Source organism: Conger conger, chromosome 17, assembly GCF_963514075.1.
Source record: "Conger conger chromosome 17, fConCon1.1, whole genome shotgun sequence".
Classification (NCBI taxonomy): domain Eukaryota; kingdom Metazoa; phylum Chordata; class Actinopteri; order Anguilliformes; family Congridae; genus Conger; species Conger conger.
In genome coordinates, this window is record NC_083776.1 from 40434508 (window position 1) to 40454494 (window position 19987).

The following is a 19987-nucleotide window of genomic DNA, read 5'->3' on the forward strand; positions in this document are numbered from 1 at the left end:
AGTAGAATAAATAGAGCATGCCCATGGGAGGCATGTGTCCTGGTCTAAGATGTTCGCAGTGTCATGGTCCAAGCTGATGTCCTGCAGCGCCCGGCCCGTCTGCGACTGAGGTTCCCTGCAATGTGAGGCTGTGCACACAGGAAAAACATGCTTATCACAAGATTTATGAACATGCTATGTGACACAGAGTATTTAAAAGTAATAATAATAATAATAATAATAATAATAATAATTAATTTAACTTCACAGGGGCTACCAAGATGTAGTAGTTGACAGACCTAACCACAGCTAGCTAGCTACACTATACCACTGAAATGACTCACTTTTTAAAACATTTCGACAGAAATGATTAAATTGGGGGAGTAATTAGGCTGCATTATTCGTATAGTCACACGCTGAATCGAGGTATGGAGGTAGGTAGGTAGATAGCCAAGCAGCTTTCCGCCTTGCAAGCCAGAGAATATTACGTTTTGTAATTAAAACGAAATGTGCGACATGCCAGCTTTGTCTTACGATATATTTCTAATGTAAAAATACATACATGATGTGTTTATACAGCTGGAAAGTTCTTTCATTCATTCGTTCTGTGTATTAACAGCAACGATAAACGTATTGAACAGCGCGAAAGCCAACTAGCTAGCCTGCTCTGACCATCGCTAACATGAAAATACAAATGATTCTTCTCATTTTAATAAAAATTTCATTAGAAAACGCATTGAAAGCTTACCTTTCACCGATGCGGGAGCAATGGCCGACGCGCCGATTTGAGTCAAAACGGAGGAAGAGCTACAATTGGCCGGCTAAACACGTGATGAATTTGGAACAAACACGTGTTCAATTTGGAACAAATCCGGCCATCTGATTGGCTGAGCCGCTTTGTCAAAGTTGGTGAAAGTTGTAAATTGGAACAAGGCACGGCCTCTGATTGGCTCCAATATTGGAACATATTGGAACATTGGAACAGAGAAGATCGGTAAAGTGGCCAAATCCATTCGACTTTTAAGAGGCCAGCCTGTAGTGCAGTGGCAAGGTCGGCGGTTCGAGCCCCGGTGTAGCTGCGATAAGATCCGCACAGCTGTTGGGCCCTTGGGGGATGCCCTTAACACCCCATTGCTCCAGGGCTGTTTCCTGCTTAGTCTAATCAGGACTTGTCGGTCGCTTTGGATAAAAGCGTCTGCTAAATAACAAATGATTATTTATTTATAGCTTGCATTGTAGCAACTAGACCTAACATCCTCAGAATGACCTACACCGTGGCACGGTGTCATTTTGTTGGGAATGTTAAATGAACCAAAATAAAGAAGAAGAAAAAAAAAAAGTGAAACAGCAAAGTTGGGTGAATTTTGTAACTTTGAGTTGCATCAGGCAAGTATATTTCTCGAGTTATCAAAATACATTAGTTGTATTGTAGACTGGTTTCCGGTTTAATTTTGTCTTTCAACCTATAGGTACAACACACATCAGGACATGTAGGTCTCTTTGGATAAAAGCGTCTGCTAAATAACATTTATTTATTTATTTATTTATTTATTTATTTATTTATTTATTTATTTATTTATTTATTTATTTATTTATTTATTTATTTATTTATTTATTTATTTATTTATTTATTTATTTATTTATTGCTAGCATTGTGGCAACTCAACCTAACATCCTCAGGATGGCCTACACAGTGGCACGGTGTTATTTTGTTGGGAATGTAAGGTATATTTCTCGAGTTATGAAAATACATTAGTTGTATTGTAGACTGGTTTTATTTTGTCTTTGAACCTGTAGGTACACCGCACATCCCGATAGAAACACACATCAGGACTTGTCGGTAGCTTTGGATAAAAGCGTCATCCTCAGGAAGGCCTACACAGTGGCACGGTGTTATTTTGTTGAGAATGTCTGTCCTCCAGGGTCCTCGTCGCACTTCATTGTGCGTCGCTCTGGATAAGAGCGTCTGCTAAATGCCTGCAATGTAATGTAATGTAATGTGAAAAAGAAAGAACGGGAAACCGCAATGCTGTGTGAATTCTGTTGGGTGAAACATTCGCAGCATTGAAAACCATTCGCGTTTTTTCCCCTTTACATAGTTCTGAATGAAGATCAGGTATATCATTCTGAGTACAGTAAAAAATAAAATAAAAAAGGAACTTTGTACATGGGGTATATTCCAGATGTCTCATTAAAAATGCATGTCTTACGAAATTTAAAACGAAATTAGATTGAAGGCTTCACAATAGCCCACAGTCTTGTCCCGGAGGCTAGAACCTAAAGGCATATGGTGATGCAGCGTCTTTTGGTTATTACTGCTCTAGCCTTTGGAATAGCCTGCCGATGGGTCTTCGCGACTCCAAATCCGTAGACATTTTAAAAAGAAATCGTAAGACACACCCTGTTGTAGTTCTGTCTGTAACGTGGTACACAAATAAAGTTTTGCGTAGCCACGCCTGTATTTGCACTCGGCCTACACGGGCAGATGGCTTCGTCGCCTACGGGAGATAATATTGTATTTTTCCAAATAGTTTCACTTGTTTCAGTTCGGTGCAATATGGACGCGTGCTCACATAAAACAGTGCTACTGCGGCCGGACGTCTCTCGGGTAAGGTTGCCTGCTGTAGGCGGTCCGCATGTCACGTTAACTTGGTGTGTAATTAGCTTGTTCGCTTGCTAGCTAACGACTGGTGGCCATAGTCCTTCGCCTCCGCGTCGTACAGTAACCCCCTTGTTAACAAGATTATTCCTGATACACGTCGTAAATACAGTCGTGTAGGCTATTTATTGCATTTTCTGGAAGGCAGCTGTGCGAGGATTATCCAGCTACTGAGCAAACTGTTTCCACGTGCTAGGCCGGCTGTAGCTAGCTCGTTTGCTACCTTGGCGAGGCGATGTAATTTAGTGCTCCGGTGCCTCGCTTATTGTATGTGTCTGGCCATTTTGCATGCTTAGAGATTGGGGAAGTAGATGAGAAGCACCGTACGTGGCACAGGTAAAGACAATTGTCACAACATTTTCAGAGGCCTTGTTGGAAAACGTGGCATTTCCCCCACGTAGGCCCAGCGGACGCCAAAAGTCGCCGTGTTAAGTTAGCCTACACCACAGAAGTAAATAATCGTGTGCCATAGTGGCTAGCTAACGAAAACGACAACGCAGAAGAACCACTCAGCTTGCTTTGGTTGGATATACACACACGGCAGTCTGCTGAGTGGTCAAAGAGGGAATGCTGCTTTCCACGTTTGTTTTGAGCAAAGACTCGTGTTTCGAAGAACTCGTTTCCTCCGCGTTTTCGTCCTTTTTAGTGAATTTCGAGTGCTTACTCTAAATTAACTTTTGATGAATTGCCTTGAAAAACTCAGCCTCCAGTTTCTGTTATAGTGTAAAGTACCTTTCGGGCGTACTGTATATGGTATTAAAAACCATGCAGTGTTTTTTTGTTTTTTTCTCAAGTGTCTCTATTAATTGTATGTAAACGATGTTCTTCCCATAGACTGTATCAAAGTAAGGCTCTTCCGTGCATGCACCGTCTTTTTGACGGTTTTCCCTTTTCTAGCTGGAGAGCCCTTGTGAAAGGAATGAGCCGACTGACCTCTGGTGGCAATTACTAGCAATGTACGGGGAGATCCGGAAGTACCGTATTTGAATTTGAAGATGGCGGGCTCCTTGTTTACTTTTCTTCAGATTTTACCTTTTGCTGTCAGATGGCCTGACCTTACCTATACCTAGTAATACTATTGTTTTGTTGTTGTGTTTTTTCTTTTTCTTTCAGTGTGCGATGAATCTTTCAAGCATGTTCAGCTGATGGTGACTGAGATGAGGACAGCATGCAGCGGACAGGCTGGAGGTGGTGACAGTGCAGTTCTTTGTGAGGGTGCAGCCAATAGCAGGATCGAGGCAGTCGGCTGCATAAGTCGGCAGCGCACATCCGTGGACTCCATTTGCCTGCCTCGGAGGGACATTGATGTCTAAATGTGTTCAGCTCAACATGAGAGGTTGTGTTTGATAAACCTCCTGATGCAGATTTGTCTTGTTTGTAAGTGCTGCCAGTTTAGGCTGTCCTTACGAGGCACACACGCGTGCTATGCATGCTTTCGCACTCAGTCCATGACTGCGAACCATGGCCAGAACCCGCCCCTTAGGTAGCGCAGGCTCAGGTAGGTCTCTTGTGCTCGCTCCGGCAGCACATATACTAAAATTGGAACGATACAGAGAAGATTAGCATGGCCCCTGCGCAAGGATGACACGCAAATTCGTGAAGCGTTCCATATTTTTAACCTTACCTGCGCACCAGTTGATATTTTCATGCCTAACCTGAGCTCTGGGTAACATTTTTTGTGAAGCGGTGCATATTTTGTGCCTTGCCTGAGGTCCAGGTAACATTTATTGGTGATTCTGTGCCTTACCTGAGCTCCAGGGTAACATGTTTTGTGATTTTTGTAAAACAGAAAGTTCTATTTTCATTTATACAAGCTGCTGTCCGGGTGTACCTAATAAAGTGGTCACCGAGTGTCCACTAACTCTGCTCGAGGGCAGAGGCTATTGTGACATCACAGGCTATTGTGACGGCACAGGAAATGGGTGGGCCAAATATTTGCATTTACAGGCTGGTGGACAGGTGTACCTAATAAAGTGGTCACTGAGTGTGTATGAACCGCTAGAGGGCAACGGCTGTTGTGATAGCACAGGCTACTGTGACGTCACGGCAAATTGGTGGTCTTAAGTACGAGTGTAGAGATAAACCTAATAAAGTGAAACTGTCCTATTTTAAAAATAGAATCTCCATCTCTGCCGACCTTTTTTTTTTTTTTTTTTGAAATAAAATATCCATCTCGGTCCTATTTTAAAGAGTAGAACAGGTTCTCTGTATTGTTCCCATTTCAAGGAGTGCAACAGGCCACTGAGGTGACTCGTCTTTGAAAAAGGCTTCATACGCCAGCGGACAAGTGCCTGGACATGGGCGGATGCTCTGCGTGAGGTGTGGTATGCTTGTGTGGCCCACTGGTGGGCCAGTAGCTGGCCATCTTCCCTCTGATCAAATAAACCCCAATTTCAAAGAGCAAGGGCTCATTTTTGGATGGTTGTTTGCTTTAGACTTGCAACTTGGCACTTTTTTCCCCCTCCGTTGATTGATGCAAATGTTTCTTTGTGCACTGCACACCACCTTGAGTGTATATTGTAAATAAAACTTTAAATGAGACAAATCGCTGTTGTCTGTTACTCTGACGACACTGAGTATCACGAGGGTATCTCCTAATATTTTGTGACTGTTCATATATCCAGGTCTAGCAAACTCGAATTCAGTTCTTGAGAATGTTTTGCTACTCATTGTCCAATTTCATTTCTTTTCCAGGCAGAAATTTTATTTGATAGTACAAAATGCAGAAAGGGAGCACCGTTGTGATTTTTAAAAATGATTATATTATTATTAATAATAATAATAATAATAATGACAATACAAATATGGCACAACTCGTTCACAGCAGAACATGGAGAAATGTCATGAGTACAAGAGATGGACGTGAATGGGGACCTACTTGTTGCTGCAACTAAATTCGGCAATTGTTCCAACAGTAGATAATAAACTGCCATCAAACAAAACAAGGACTGATTTGCACGTCCTCAAACTTAAACTGGAGCTATGCTGACGCCTAGTGTTAAAAGCTGAGCGTTTTTCTGCTGTTCAATATGTATGAAAATATATTTTTCACTGGCTTCTAGAGTGACTGCTATCGCGGTCACATGAGAATGATCACTGGTCTGATATTTTAATCACATAAATAAGTAGAATAAATAGAGCATGCCCATGGGAGGCATGTGTCCTGGTCTAAGATGTTCGCAGTGTCATGGTCCAAGCTGATGTCCTGCAGCGCCCGGCCCGTCTGCGACTGAGGTTCCCTGCAATGTGAGGCTGTGCACACAGGAAAAACATGCTTATCACAAGATTTATGAACATGCTATGTGACACAGAGTATTTAAAAGTAATAATAATAATAATAATAATAATAATAATAATTAATTTAACTTCACAGGGGCTACCAAGATGTAGTAGTTGACAGACCTAACCACAGCTAGCTAGCTACACTATACCACTGAAATGACTCACTTTTTAAAACATTTCGACAGAAATGATTAAATTGGGGGAGTAATTAGGCTGCATTATTCGTATAGTCACACGCTGAATCGAGGTATGGAGGTAGGTAGGTAGATAGCCAAGCAGCTTTCCGCCTTGCAAGCCAGAGAATATTACGTTTTGTAATTAAAACGAAATGTGCGACATGCCAGCTTTGTCTTACGATATATTTCTAATGTAAAAATACATACATGATGTGTTTATACAGCTGGAAAGTTCTTTCATTCATTCGTTCTGTGTATTAACAGCAACGATAAACGTATTGAACAGCGCGAAAGCCAACTAGCTAGCCTGCTCTGACCATCGCTAACATGAAAATACAAATGATTCTTCTCATTTTAATAAAAATTTCATTAGAAAACGCATTGAAAGCTTACCTTTCACCGATGCGGGAGCAATGGCCGACGCGCCGATTTGAGTCAAAACGGAGGAAGAGCTACAATTGGCCGGCTAAACACGTGATGAATTTGGAACAAACACGTGTTCAATTTGGAACAAATCCGGCCATCTGATTGGCTGAGCCGCTTTGTCAAAGTTGGTGAAAGTTGTAAATTGGAACAAGGCACGGCCTCTGATTGGCTCCAATATTGGAACATATTGGAACATTGGAACAGAGAAGATCGGTAAAGTGGCCAAATCCATTCGACTTTTAAGAGGCCAGCCTGTAGTGCAGTGGCAAGGTCGGCGGTTCGAGCCCCGGTGTAGCTGCGATAAGATCCGCACAGCTGTTGGGCCCTTGGGGGATGCCCTTAACACCCCATTGCTCCAGGGCTGTTTCCTGCTTAGTCTAATCAGGACTTGTCGGTCGCTTTGGATAAAAGCGTCTGCTAAATAACAAATGATTATTTATTTATAGCTTGCATTGTAGCAACTAGACCTAACATCCTCAGAATGACCTACACCGTGGCACGGTGTCATTTTGTTGGGAATGTTAAATGAACCAAAATAAAGAAGAAGAAAAAAAAAAAGTGAAACAGCAAAGTTGGGTGAATTTTGTAACTTTGAGTTGCATCAGGCAAGTATATTTCTCGAGTTATCAAAATACATTAGTTGTATTGTAGACTGGTTTCCGGTTTAATTTTGTCTTTCAACCTATAGGTACAACACACATCAGGACATGTAGGTCTCTTTGGATAAAAGCGTCTGCTAAATAACATTTATTTATTTATTTATTTATTTATTTATTTATTTATTTATTTATTTATTTATTTATTTATTTATTTATTTATTTATTTATTTATTTATTTATTTATTTATTTATTTATTTATTTATTTATTTATTTATTGCTAGCATTGTGGCAACTCAACCTAACATCCTCAGGATGGCCTACACAGTGGCACGGTGTTATTTTGTTGGGAATGTAAGGTATATTTCTCGAGTTATGAAAATACATTAGTTGTATTGTAGACTGGTTTTATTTTGTCTTTGAACCTGTAGGTACACCGCACATCCCGATAGAAACACACATCAGGACTTGTCGGTAGCTTTGGATAAAAGCGTCATCCTCAGGAAGGCCTACACAGTGGCACGGTGTTATTTTGTTGAGAATGTCTGTCCTCCAGGGTCCTCGTCGCACTTCATTGTGCGTCGCTCTGGATAAGAGCGTCTGCTAAATGCCTGCAATGTAATGTAATGTAATGTGAAAAAGAAAGAACGGGAAACCGCAATGCTGTGTGAATTCTGTTGGGTGAAACATTCGCAGCATTGAAAACCATTCGCGTTTTTTCCCCTTTACATAGTTCTGAATGAAGATCAGGTATATCATTCTGAGTACAGTAAAAAATAAAATAAAAAAGGAACTTTGTACATGGGGTATATTCCAGATGTCTCATTAAAAATGCATGTCTTACGAAATTTAAAACGAAATTAGATTGAAGGCTTCACAATAGCCCACAGTCTTGTCCCGGAGGCTAGAACCTAAAGGCATATGGTGATGCAGCGTCTTTTGGTTATTACTGCTCTAGCCTTTGGAATAGCCTGCCGATGGGTCTTCGCGACTCCAAATCCGTAGACATTTTAAAAAGAAATCGTAAGACACACCCTGTTGTAGTTCTGTCTGTAACGTGGTACACAAATAAAGTTTTGCGTAGCCACGCCTGTATTTGCACTCGGCCTACACGGGCAGATGGCTTCGTCGCCTACGGGAGATAATATTGTATTTTTCCAAATAGTTTCACTTGTTTCAGTTCGGTGCAATATGGACGCGTGCTCACATAAAACAGTGCTACTGCGGCCGGACGTCTCTCGGGTAAGGTTGCCTGCTGTAGGCGGTCCGCATGTCACGTTAACTTGGTGTGGAATTAGCTTGTTCGCTTGCTAGCTAACGACTGGTGGCCATAGTCCTTCGCCTCCGCGTCGTACAGTAACCCCCTTGTTAACAAGATTATTCCTGATACACGTCGTAAATACAGTCGTGTAGGCTATTTATTGCATTTTCTGGAAGGCTTGGCAGCTGTGCGAGGATTATCCAGCTACTGAGCAAACTGTTTCCACGTGCTAGGCCGGCTGTAGCTAGCTCGTTTGCTACCTTGGCGAGGCGATGTAATTTAGTGCTCCGGTGCCTCGCTTATTGTATGTGTCTGGCCATTTTGCATGCTTAGAGATTGGGGAAGTAGATGAGAAGCACCGTACGTGGCACAGGTAAAGACAATTGTCACAACATTTTCAGAGGCCTTGTTGGAAAACGTGGCATTTCCCCCACGTAGGCCCAGCGGACGCCAAAAGTCGCCGTGTTAAGTTAGCCTACACCACAGAAGTAAATAATCGTGTGCCATAGTGGCTAGCTAACGAAAACGACAACGCAGAAGAACCACTCAGCTTGCTTTGGTTGGATATACACACACGGCAGTCTGCTGAGTGGTCAAAGAGGGAATGCTGCTTTCCACGTTTGTTTTGAGCAAACACTCGTGTTTCGAAGAACTCGTTTCCTCCGCGTTTTCGTCCTTTTTAGTGAATTTCGAGTGCTCACTCTAAATTAACTTTTGATGAATTGCCTTGAAAAACTCAGCCTCCAGTTTCTGTTATAGTGTAAAGTACCTTTCGGGCGTACTGTATATGGTATTAAAAACCATGCAGTGTTTTTTTGTTTTTTTCTCAAGTGTCTCTATTAATTGTATGTAAACGATGTTCTTCCCATAGACTGTATCAAAGTAAGGCTCTTCCGTGCATGCACCGTCTTTTTGACGGTTTTCCCTTTTCTAGCTGGAGAGCCCTTGTGAAAGGAATGAGCCGACTGACCTCTGGTGGCAATTACTAGCAATGTACGGGGAGATCCGGAAGTACCGTATTTGAATTTGAAGATGGCGGGCTCCTTGTTTACTTTTCTTCAGATTTTACCTTTTGCTGTCAGATGGCCTGACCTTACCTATACCTAGTAATACTATTGTTTTGTTGTTGTGTTTTTTCTTTTTCTTTCAGTGTGCGATGAATCTTTCAAGCATGTTCAGCTGATGGTGACTGAGATGAGGACAGCATGCAGCGGACAGGCTGGAGGTGGTGACAGTGCAGTTCTTTGTGAGGGTGCAGCCAATAGCAGGATCGAGGCAGTCGGCTGCATAAGTCGGCAGCGCACATCCGTGGACTCCATTTGCCTGCCTCGGAGGGACATTGATGTCTAAATGTGTTCAGCTCAACATGAGAGGTTGTGTTTGATAAACCTCCTGATGCAGATTTGTCTTGTTTGTAAGTGCTGCCAGTTTAGGCTGTCCTTACGAGGCACACACGCGTGCTATGCATGCTTTCGCACTCAGTCCATGACTGCGAACCATGGCCAGAACCCGCCCCTTAGGTAGCGCAGGCTCAGGTAGGTCTCTTGTGCTCGCTCCGGCAGCACATATACTAAAATTGGAACGATACAGAGAAGATTAGCATGGCCCCTGCGCAAGGATGACACGCAAATTCGTGAAGCGTTCCATATTTTTAACCTTACCTGCGCACCAGTTGATATTTTCATGCCTAACCTGAGCTCTGGGTAACATTTTTTGTGAAGCGGTGCATATTTTGTGCCTTGCCTGAGGTCCAGGTAACATTTATTGGTGATTCTGTGCCTTACCTGAGCTCCAGGGTAACATGTTTTGTGATTTTTGTAAAACAGAAAGTTCTATTTTCATTTATACAAGCTGCTGTCCGGGTGTACCTAATAAAGTGGTCACCGAGTGTCCACTAACTCTGCTCGAGGGCAGAGGCTATTGTGACGTCACAGGCTATTGTGACGTCACAGGAAATGGGTGGGCCAAATATTTGCATTTACAGGCTGGTGGACAGGTGTACCTAATAAAGTGGTCACTGAGTGTGTATGAACCGCTAGAGGGCAACGGCTGTTGTGATAGCACAGGCTACTGTGACGTCACGGCAAATTGGTGGTCTTAAGTACGAGTGTAGAGATAAACCTAATAAAGTGAAACTGTCCTATTTTAAAAATAGAATCTCCATCTCTGCCGACCTTTTTTTTTTTTTTTTTTGAAATAAAATATCCATCTCGGTCCTATTTTAAAGAGTAGAACAGGTTCTCTGTATTGTTCCCATTTCAAGGAGTGCAACAGGCCACTGAGGTGACTCGTCTTTGAAAAAGGCTTCATACGCCAGCGGACAAGTGCCTGGACATGGGCGGATGCTCTGCGTGAGGTGTGGTATGCTTGTGTGGCCCACTGGTGGGCCAGTAGCTGGCCATCTTCCCTCTGATCAAATAAACCCCAATTTCAAAGAGCAAGGGCTCATTTTTGGATGGTTGTTTGCTTTAGACTTGCAACTTGGCACTTTTTTCCCCCTCCGTTGATTGATGCAAATGTTTCTTTGTGCACTGCACACCACCTTGAGTGTATATTGTAAATAAAACTTTAAATGAGACGAATCGCTGTTGTCTGTTACTCTGACGACACTGAGTATCACGAGGGTATCTCCTAATATTTTGTGACTGTTCATATATCCAGGTCTAGCAAACTCGAATTCAGTTCTTGAGAATGTTTTGCTACTCATTGTCCAATTTCATTTCTTTTCCAGGCAGAAATTTTATTTGATAGTACAAAATGCAGAAAGGGAGCACCGTTGTGATTTTTAAAAATGATTATATTATTATTAATAATAATAATAATAATAATAATAATGACAATACAAATATGGCACAACTCGTTCACAGCAGAACATGGAGAAATGTCATGAGTACAAGAGATGGACGTGAATGGGGACCTACTTGTTGCTGCAACTAAATTCGGCAATTGTTCCAACAGTAGATAATAAACTGCCATCAAACAAAACAAGGACTGATTTGCACGTCCTCAAACTTAAACTGGAGCTATGCTGACGCCTAGTGTTAAAAGCTGAGCGTTTTTCTGCTGTTCAATATGTATGAAAATATATTTTTCACTGGCTTCTAGAGTGACTGCTATCGCGGTCACATGAGAATGATCACTGGTCTGATATTTTAATCACATAAATAAGTAGAATAAATAGAGCATGCCCATGGGAGGCATGTGTCCTGGTCTAAGATGTTCGCAGTGTCATGGTCCAAGCTGATGTCCTGCAGCGCCCGGCCCGTCTGCGACTGAGGTTCCCTGCAATGTGAGGCTGTGCACACAGGAAAAACATGCTTATCACAAGATTTATGAACATGCTATGTGACACAGAGTATTTAAAAGTAATAATAATAATAATAATAATAATAATAATAATAATTAATTTAACTTCACAGGGGCTACCAAGATGTAGTAGTTGACAGACCTAACCACAGCTAGCTAGCTACACTATACCACTGAAATGACTCACTTTTTAAAACATTTCGACAGAAATGATTAAATTGGGGGAGTAATTAGGCTGCATTATTCGTATAGTCACACGCTGAATCGAGGTATGGAGGTAGGTAGGTAGATAGCCAAGCAGCTATCCGCCTTGCAAGCCAGAGAATATTACGTTTTGTAATTAAAACGAAATGTGCGACATGCCAGCTTTGTCTTACGATATATTTCTAATGTAAAAATACATACATGATGTGTTTATACAGCTGGAAAGTTCTTTCATTCATTCGTTCTGTGTATTAACAGCAACGATAAACGTATTGAACAGCGCGAAAGCCAACTAGCTAGCCTGCTCTGACCATCGCTAACATGAAAATACAAATGATTCTTCTCATTTTAATAAAAATTTCATTAGAAAACGCATTGAAAGCTTACCTTTCACCGATGCGGGAGCAATGGCCGACGCGCCGATTTGAGTCAAAACGGAGGAAGAGCTACAATTGGCCGGCTAAACACGTGATGAATTTGGAACAAACACGTGTTCAATTTGGAACAAATCCGGCCATCTGATTGGCTGAGCCGCTTTGTCAAAGTTGGTGAAAGTTGTAAATTGGAACAAGGCACGGCCTCTGATTGGCTCCAATATTGGAACATATTGGAACATTGGAACAGAGAAGATCGGTAAAGTGGCCAAATCCATTCGACTTTTAAGAGGCCAGCCTGTAGTGCAGTGGCAAGGTCGGCGGTTCGAGCCCCGGTGTAGCTGCGATAAGATCCGCACAGCTGTTGGGCCCTTGGGGGATGCCCTTAACACCCCATTGCTCCAGGGCTGTTTCCTGCTTAGTCTAATCAGGACTTGTCGGTCGCTTTGGATAAAAGCGTCTGCTAAATAACAAATGATTATTTATTTATAGCTTGCATTGTAGCAACTAGACCTAACATCCTCAGAATGACCTACACCGTGGCACGGTGTCATTTTGTTGGGAATGTTAAATGAACCAAAATAAAGAAGAAGAAAAAAAAAAAGTGAAACAGCAAAGTTGGGTGAATTTTGTAACTTTGAGTTGCATCAGGCAAGTATATTTCTCGAGTTATCAAAATACATTAGTTGTATTGTAGACTGGTTTCCGGTTTAATTTTGTCTTTCAACCTATAGGTACAACACACATCAGGACATGTAGGTCTCTTTGGATAAAAGCGTCTGCTAAATAACATTTATTTATTTATTTATTTATTTATTTATTTATTTATTTATTTATTTATTTATTTATTTATTTATTTATTTATTTATTTATTTATTTATTTATTTATTTATTTATTTATTTATTTATTTATTTATTTATTTATTGCTAGCATTGTGGCAACTCAACCTAACATCCTCAGGATGGCCTACACAGTGGCACGGTGTTATTTTGTTGGGAATGTAAGGTATATTTCTCGAGTTATGAAAATACATTAGTTGTATTGTAGACTGGTTTTATTTTGTCTTTGAACCTGTAGGTACACCGCACATCCCGATAGAAACACACATCAGGACTTGTCGGTAGCTTTGGATAAAAGCGTCATCCTCAGGAAGGCCTACACAGTGGCACGGTGTTATTTTGTTGAGAATGTCTGTCCTCCAGGGTCCTCGTCGCACTTCATTGTGCGTCGCTCTGGATAAGAGCGTCTGCTAAATGCCTGCAATGTAATGTAATGTAATGTGAAAAAGAAAGAACGGGAAACCGCAATGCTGTGTGAATTCTGTTGGGTGAAACATTCGCAGCATTGAAAACCATTCGCGTTTTTTCCCCTTTACATAGTTCTGAATGAAGATCAGGTATATCATTCTGAGTACAGTAAAAAATAAAATAAAAAAGGAACTTTGTACATGGGGTATATTCCAGATGTCTCATTAAAAATGCATGTCTTACGAAATTTAAAACGAAATTAGATTGAAGGCTTCACAATAGCCCACAGTCTTGTCCCGGAGGCTAGAACCTAAAGGCATATGGTGATGCAGCGTCTTTTGGTTATTACTGCTCTAGCCTTTGGAATAGCCTGCCGATGGGTCTTCGCGACTCCAAATCCGTAGACATTTTAAAAAGAAATCGTAAGACACACCCTGTTGTAGTTCTGTCTGTAACGTGGTACACAAATAAAGTTTTGCGTAGCCACGCCTGTATTTGCACTCGCCCTACACGGGCAGATGGCTTCGTCGCCTACGGGAGATAATATTGTATTTTTCCAAATAGTTTCACTTGTTTCAGTTCGGTGCAATATGGACGCGTGCTCACATAAAACAGTGCTACTGCGGCCGGACGTCTCTCGGGTAAGGTTGCCTGCTGTAGGCGGTCCGCATGTCACGTTAACTTGGTGTGGAATCAACTTGTTCGCTTGCTAGCTAACGACTGGTGGCCATAGTCCTTCGCCTCCGCGTCGTACAGTAACCCCCTTGTTAACAAGATTATTCCTGATACACGTCGTAAATACAGTCGTGTAGGCTATTTATTGCATTTTCTGGAAGGCTTGGCAGCTGTGCGAGGATTATCCAGCTACTGAGCAAACTGTTTCCACGTGCTAGGCCGGCTGTAGCTAGCTCGTTTGCTACCTTGGCGAGGCGATGTAATTTAGTGCTCCGGTGCCTCGCTTATTGTATGTGTCTGGCCATTTTGCATGCTTAGAGATTGGGGAAGTAGATGAGAAGCACCGTACGTGGCACAGGTAAAGACAATTGTCACAACATTTTCAGAGGCCTTGTTGGAAAACGTGGCATTTCCCCCACGTAGGCCCAGCGGACGCCAAAAGTCGCCGTGTTAAGTTAGCCTACACCACAGAAGTAAATAATCGTGTGCCATAGTGGCTAGCTAACGAAAACGACAACGCAGAAGAACCACTCAGCTTGCTTTGGTTGGATATACACACACGGCAGTCTGCTGAGTGGTCAAAGAGGGAATGCTGCTTTCCACGTTTGTTTTGAGCAAACACTCGTGTTTCGAAGAACTCGTTTCCTCCGCGTTTTCGTCCTTTTTAGTGAATTTCGAGTGCTCACTCTAAATTAACTTTTGATGAATTGCCTTGAAAAACTCAGCCTCCAGTTTCTGTTATAGTGTAAAGTACCTTTCGGGCGTACTGTATATGGTATTAAAAACCATGCAGTGTTTTTTTGTTTTTTTCTCAAGTGTCTCTATTAATTGTATGTAAACGATGTTCTTCCCATAGACTGTATCAAAGTAAGGCTCTTCCGTGCATGCACCGTCTTTTTGACGGTTTTCCCTTTTCTAGCTGGAGAGCCCTTGTGAAAGGAATGAGCCGACTGACCTCTGGTGGCAATTACTAGCAATGTACGGGGAGATCCGGAAGTACCGTATTTGAATTTGAAGATGGCGGGCTCCTTGTTTACTTTTCTTCAGATTTTACCTTTTGCTGTCAGATGGCCTGACCTTACCTATACCTAGTAATACTATTGTTTTGTTGTTGTGTTTTTTCTTTTTCTTTCAGTGTGCGATGAATCTTTCAAGCATGTTCAGCTGATGGTGACTGAGATGAGGACAGCATGCAGCGGACAGGCTGGAGGTGGTGACAGTGCAGTTCTTTGTGAGGGTGCAGCCAATAGCAGGATCGAGGCAGTCGGCTGCATAAGTCGGCAGCGCACATCCGTGGACTCCATTTGCCTGCCTCGGAGGGACATTGATGTCTAAATGTGTTCAGCTCAACATGAGAGGTTGTGTTTGATAAACCTCCTGATGCAGATTTGTCTTGTTTGTAAGTGCTGCCAGTTTAGGCTGTCCTTACGAGGCACACACGCGTGCTATGCATGCTTTCGCACTCAGTCCATGACTGCGAACCATGGCCAGAACCCGCCCCTTAGGTAGCGCAGGCTCAGGTAGGTCTCTTGTGCTCGCTCCGGCAGCACATATACTAAAATTGGAACGATACAGAGAAGATTAGCATGGCCCCTGCGCAAGGATGACACGCAAATTCGTGAAGCGTTCCATATTTTTAACCTTACCTGCGCACCAGTTGATATTTTCATGCCTAACCTGAGCTCTGGGTAACATTTTTTGTGAAGCGGTGCATATTTTGTGCCTTGCCTGAGGTCCAGGTAACATTTATTGGTGATTCTGTGCCTTACCTGAGCTCCAGGGTAACATGTTTTGTGATTTTTGTAAAACAGAAAGTTCTATTTTCATTTATACAAGCTGCTGTCCGGGTGTACCTAATAAAGTGGTCACCGAGTGTCCACTAACTCTGCTCGAGGGCAGAGGCTATTGTGACATCACAGGCTATTGTGACGGCACAGGAAATGGGTGGGCCAAATATTTGCATTTACAGGCTGGTGGACAGGTGTACCTAATAAAGTGGTCACTGAGTGTGTATGAACCGCTAGAGGGCAACGGCTGTTGTGATAGCACAGGCTACTGTGACGTCACGGCAAATTGCTGGTCTTAAGTACGAGTGTAGAGATAAACCTAATAAAGTGAAACTCTGTCCTATTTTAAAAATAGAATCTCCATCTCTGCCGACCTTTTTTTTTTTTTTTTTTGAAATAAAATATCCATCTCGGTCCTATTTTAAAGAGTAGAACAGGTTCTCTGTATTGTTCCCATTTCAAGGAGTACAACAGGCCACTGAGGTGACTCGTCTTTGAAAAAGGCTTCATACGCCAGCGGACAAGTGCCTGGACATGGGCGGATGCTCTGCGTGAGGTGTGGTATGCTTGTGTGGCCCACTGGTGGGCCAGTAGCTGGCCATCTTCCCTCTGATCAAATAAACCCCAATTTCAAAGAGCAAGGGCTCATTTTTGGATGGTTGTTTGCTTTAGACTTGCAACTTGGCACTTTTTTCCCCCTCCGTTGATTGATGCAAATGTTTCTTTGTGCACTGCACACCACCTTGAGTGTATATTGGAAATAAAACTTTAAATGAGACGAATCGCTGTTGTCTGTTACTCTGACGACACTGAGTATCACGAGGGTATCTCCTAATATTTTGTGACTGTTCATATATCCAGGTCTAGCAAACTCGAATTCAGTTCTTGAGAATGTTTTGCTACTCATTGTCCAATTTCATTTCTTTTCCAGGCAGAAATTTTATTTGATAGTACAAAATGCAGAAAGGGAGCACCGTTGTGATTTTTAAAAATGATTATATTATTATTAATAATAATAATAATAATAATAATAATGACAATACAAATATGGCACAACTCGTTCACAGCAGAACATGGAGAAATGTCATGAGTACAAGAGATGGACGTGAATGGGGACCTACTTTTTGCTGCAACTAAATTCGGCAATTGTTCCAACAGTAGATAATAAACTGCCATCAAACAAAACAAGGACTGATTTGCACGTCCTCAAACTTAAACTGGAGCTATGCTGACGCCTAGTGTTAAAAGCTGAGCGTTTTTCTGCTGTTCAATATGTATGAAAATATATTTTTCACTGGCTTCTAGAGTGACTGCTATCGCGGTCACATGAGAATGATCACTGGTCTGATATTTTAATCACATAAATAAGTAGAATAAATGGAGCATGCCCATGGGAGGCATGTGTCCTGGTCTAAGATGTTCGCAGTGTCATGGTCCAAGCTGATGTCCTGCAGCGCCCGGCCCGTCTGCGACTGAGGTTCCCTGCAATGTGAGGCTGTGCACACAGGAAAAACATGCTTATCACAAGATTTATGAACATGCTATGTGACACAGAGTATTTAAAAGTAATAATAATAATAATAATAATAATAATAATAATTAATTTAACTTCACAGGGGCTACCAAGATGTAGTAGTTGACAGACCTAACCACAGCTAGCTAGCTACACTATACCACTGAAATGACTCACTTTTTAAAACATTTCGACAGAAATGATTAAATTGGGGGAGTAATTAGGCTGCATTATTCGTATAGTCACACGCTGAATCGAGGTATGGAGGTAGGTAGGTAGATAGCCAAGCAGCTATCCGCCTTGCAAGCCAGAGAATATTACGTTTTGTAATTAAAACGAAATGTGCGACATGCCAGCTTTGTCTTACGATATATTTCTAATGTAAAAATACATACATGATGTGTTTATACACCTGGAAAGTTCTTTCATTCATTCGTTCTGTGTATTAACAGCAACGATAAACGTATTGAACAGCGCGAAAGCCAACTAGCTAGCCTGCTCTGACCATCGCTAACATGAAAATACAAATGATTCTTCTCATTTTAATAAAAATTTCATTAGAAAACGCATTGAAAGCTTACCTTTCACCGATGCGGGAGCAATGGCCGACGCGCCGATTTGAGTCAAAACGGAGGAAGAGCTACAATTGGCCGGCTAAACACGTGATGAATTTGGAACAAACACGTGTTCAATTTGGAACAAATCCGGCCATCTGATTGGCTGAGCCGCTTTGTCAAAGTTGGTGAAAGTTGTAAATTGGAACAAGGCACGGCCTCTGATTGGCTCCAATATTGGAACATATTGGAACATTGGAACAGAGAAGATCGGTAAAGTGGCCAAATCCATTTGACTTTTAAGAGGCCAGCCTGTAGTGCAGTGGCAAGGTCGGCGGTTCGAGCCCCGGTGTAGCTGCGATAAGATCCGCACAGCTGTTGGGCCCTTGGGGGATGCCCTTAACACCCCATTGCTCCAGGGCTGTTTCCTGCTTAGTCTAATCAGGACTTGTCGGTCGCTTTGGATAAAAGCGTCTGCTAAATAACAAATGATTATTTATTTATAGCTTGCATTGTAGCAACTAGACCTAACATCCTCAGAATGACCTACACCGTGCCACGGTGTCATTTTGTTGGGAATGTTAAATGAACCAAAATAAAGAAGAAGAAAAAAAAAAAGTGAAACAGCAAAGTTGGGTGAATTTTGTAACTTTGAGTTGCATCAGGCAAGTATATTTCTCGAGTTATCAAAATACATTAGTTGTATTGTAGACTGGTTTCCGGTTTAATTTTGTCTTTCAACCTATAGGTACAACACACATCAGGACATGTAGGTCTCTTTGGATAAAAGCGTCTGCTAAATAACAAATGATTATTTATTTATTTATTTATTTATTTATTTATTTATTTGCTAGCATTGTGGCAACTCAACCTAACATCCTCAGGATGGCCTACACAGTGGCACGGTGTTATTTTGTTGGGAATGTAAGGTATATTTCTCGAGTTATGAAAATACATAAGTTGTATTGTAGACTGGTTTTATTTTGTCTTTGAACCTGTAGGTACACCGCACATCCCGATAGAAACACACATCAGGACTTGTCGGTAGCTTTGGATAAAAGCGTCATCCTCAGGAAGGCCTACACAGTGGCACGGTGTTATTTTGTTGAGAATGTCTGTCCTCCAGGGTCCTCGTCGCACTTCATTGTGCGTCGCTCTGGATAAGAGCGTCTGCTAAATGCCTGCAATGTAATGTAATGTAATGTGAAAAAGAAAGAACGGGAAACCGCAATGCTGTGTGAATTCTGTTGGGTGAAACATTCGCAGCATTGAAAACCATTCGCGTTTTTTCCCCTTTACATAGTTCTGAATGAAGATCAGGTATATCATTCTGAGTACAGTAAAAAATAAAATAAAAAAGGAACTTTGTACATGGGGTATATTCCAGATGTCTCATTAAAAATGCATGTCTTACGAAATTTAAAACGAAATTAGATTGAAGGCTTCACAATAGCCCACAGTCTTGTCCCGGAGGCTAGAACCTAAAGGCATATGGTGATGCAGCGTCTTTTGGTTATTACTGCTCTAGCCTTTGGAATAGCCTGCCGATGGGTCTTCGCGACTCCAAATCCGTAGACATTTTAAAAAGAAATCGTAAGACACACCCTGTTGTAGTTCTGTCTGTAACGTGGTACACAAATAAAGTTTTGCGTAGCCACGCCTGTATTTGCACTCGGCCTACACGGGCAGATGGCTTCGTCGCCTACGGGAGATAATATTGTATTTTTCCAAATAGTTTCACTTGTTTCAGTTCGGTGCAATATGGACGCGTGCTCACATAAAACAGTGCTACTGCGGCCGGACGTCTCTCGGGTAAGGTTGCCTGCTGTAGGCGGTCCGCATGTCACGTTAACTTGGTGTGTAATTAGCTTGTTCGCTTGCTAGCTAACGACTGGTGGCCATAGTCCTTCGCCTCCGCGTCGTACAGTAACCCCCTTGTTAACAAG

The 19987-nt window shown here is 42.0% G+C and overlaps 3 non-coding genes across 3 annotated transcripts; all 3 read left to right on the plus strand.

The window, feature by feature from the left end:
• Nucleotides 1–4147: 4147 nt before the first annotated feature.
• Nucleotides 4148–4254, plus strand: LOC133117286 (U6 spliceosomal RNA). The gene has a single exon (XR_009706069.1). It is a non-coding gene; the product is annotated as a U6 spliceosomal RNA (small nuclear RNA).
• Nucleotides 4255–9926: 5672 nt separating this feature from the next.
• On the plus strand, nt 9927–10033 carry LOC133117287 (U6 spliceosomal RNA). Its single transcript, XR_009706070.1, has one exon. It is a non-coding gene; the product is annotated as a U6 spliceosomal RNA (small nuclear RNA).
• A 5685-nt stretch (nt 10034–15718) lies between these two features.
• LOC133117288 (U6 spliceosomal RNA) lies at nt 15719–15825 on the plus strand. The gene has a single exon (XR_009706071.1). It is a non-coding gene; the product is annotated as a U6 spliceosomal RNA (small nuclear RNA).
• The last annotated feature ends 4162 nt before the right edge of the window (nt 15826–19987 follow it).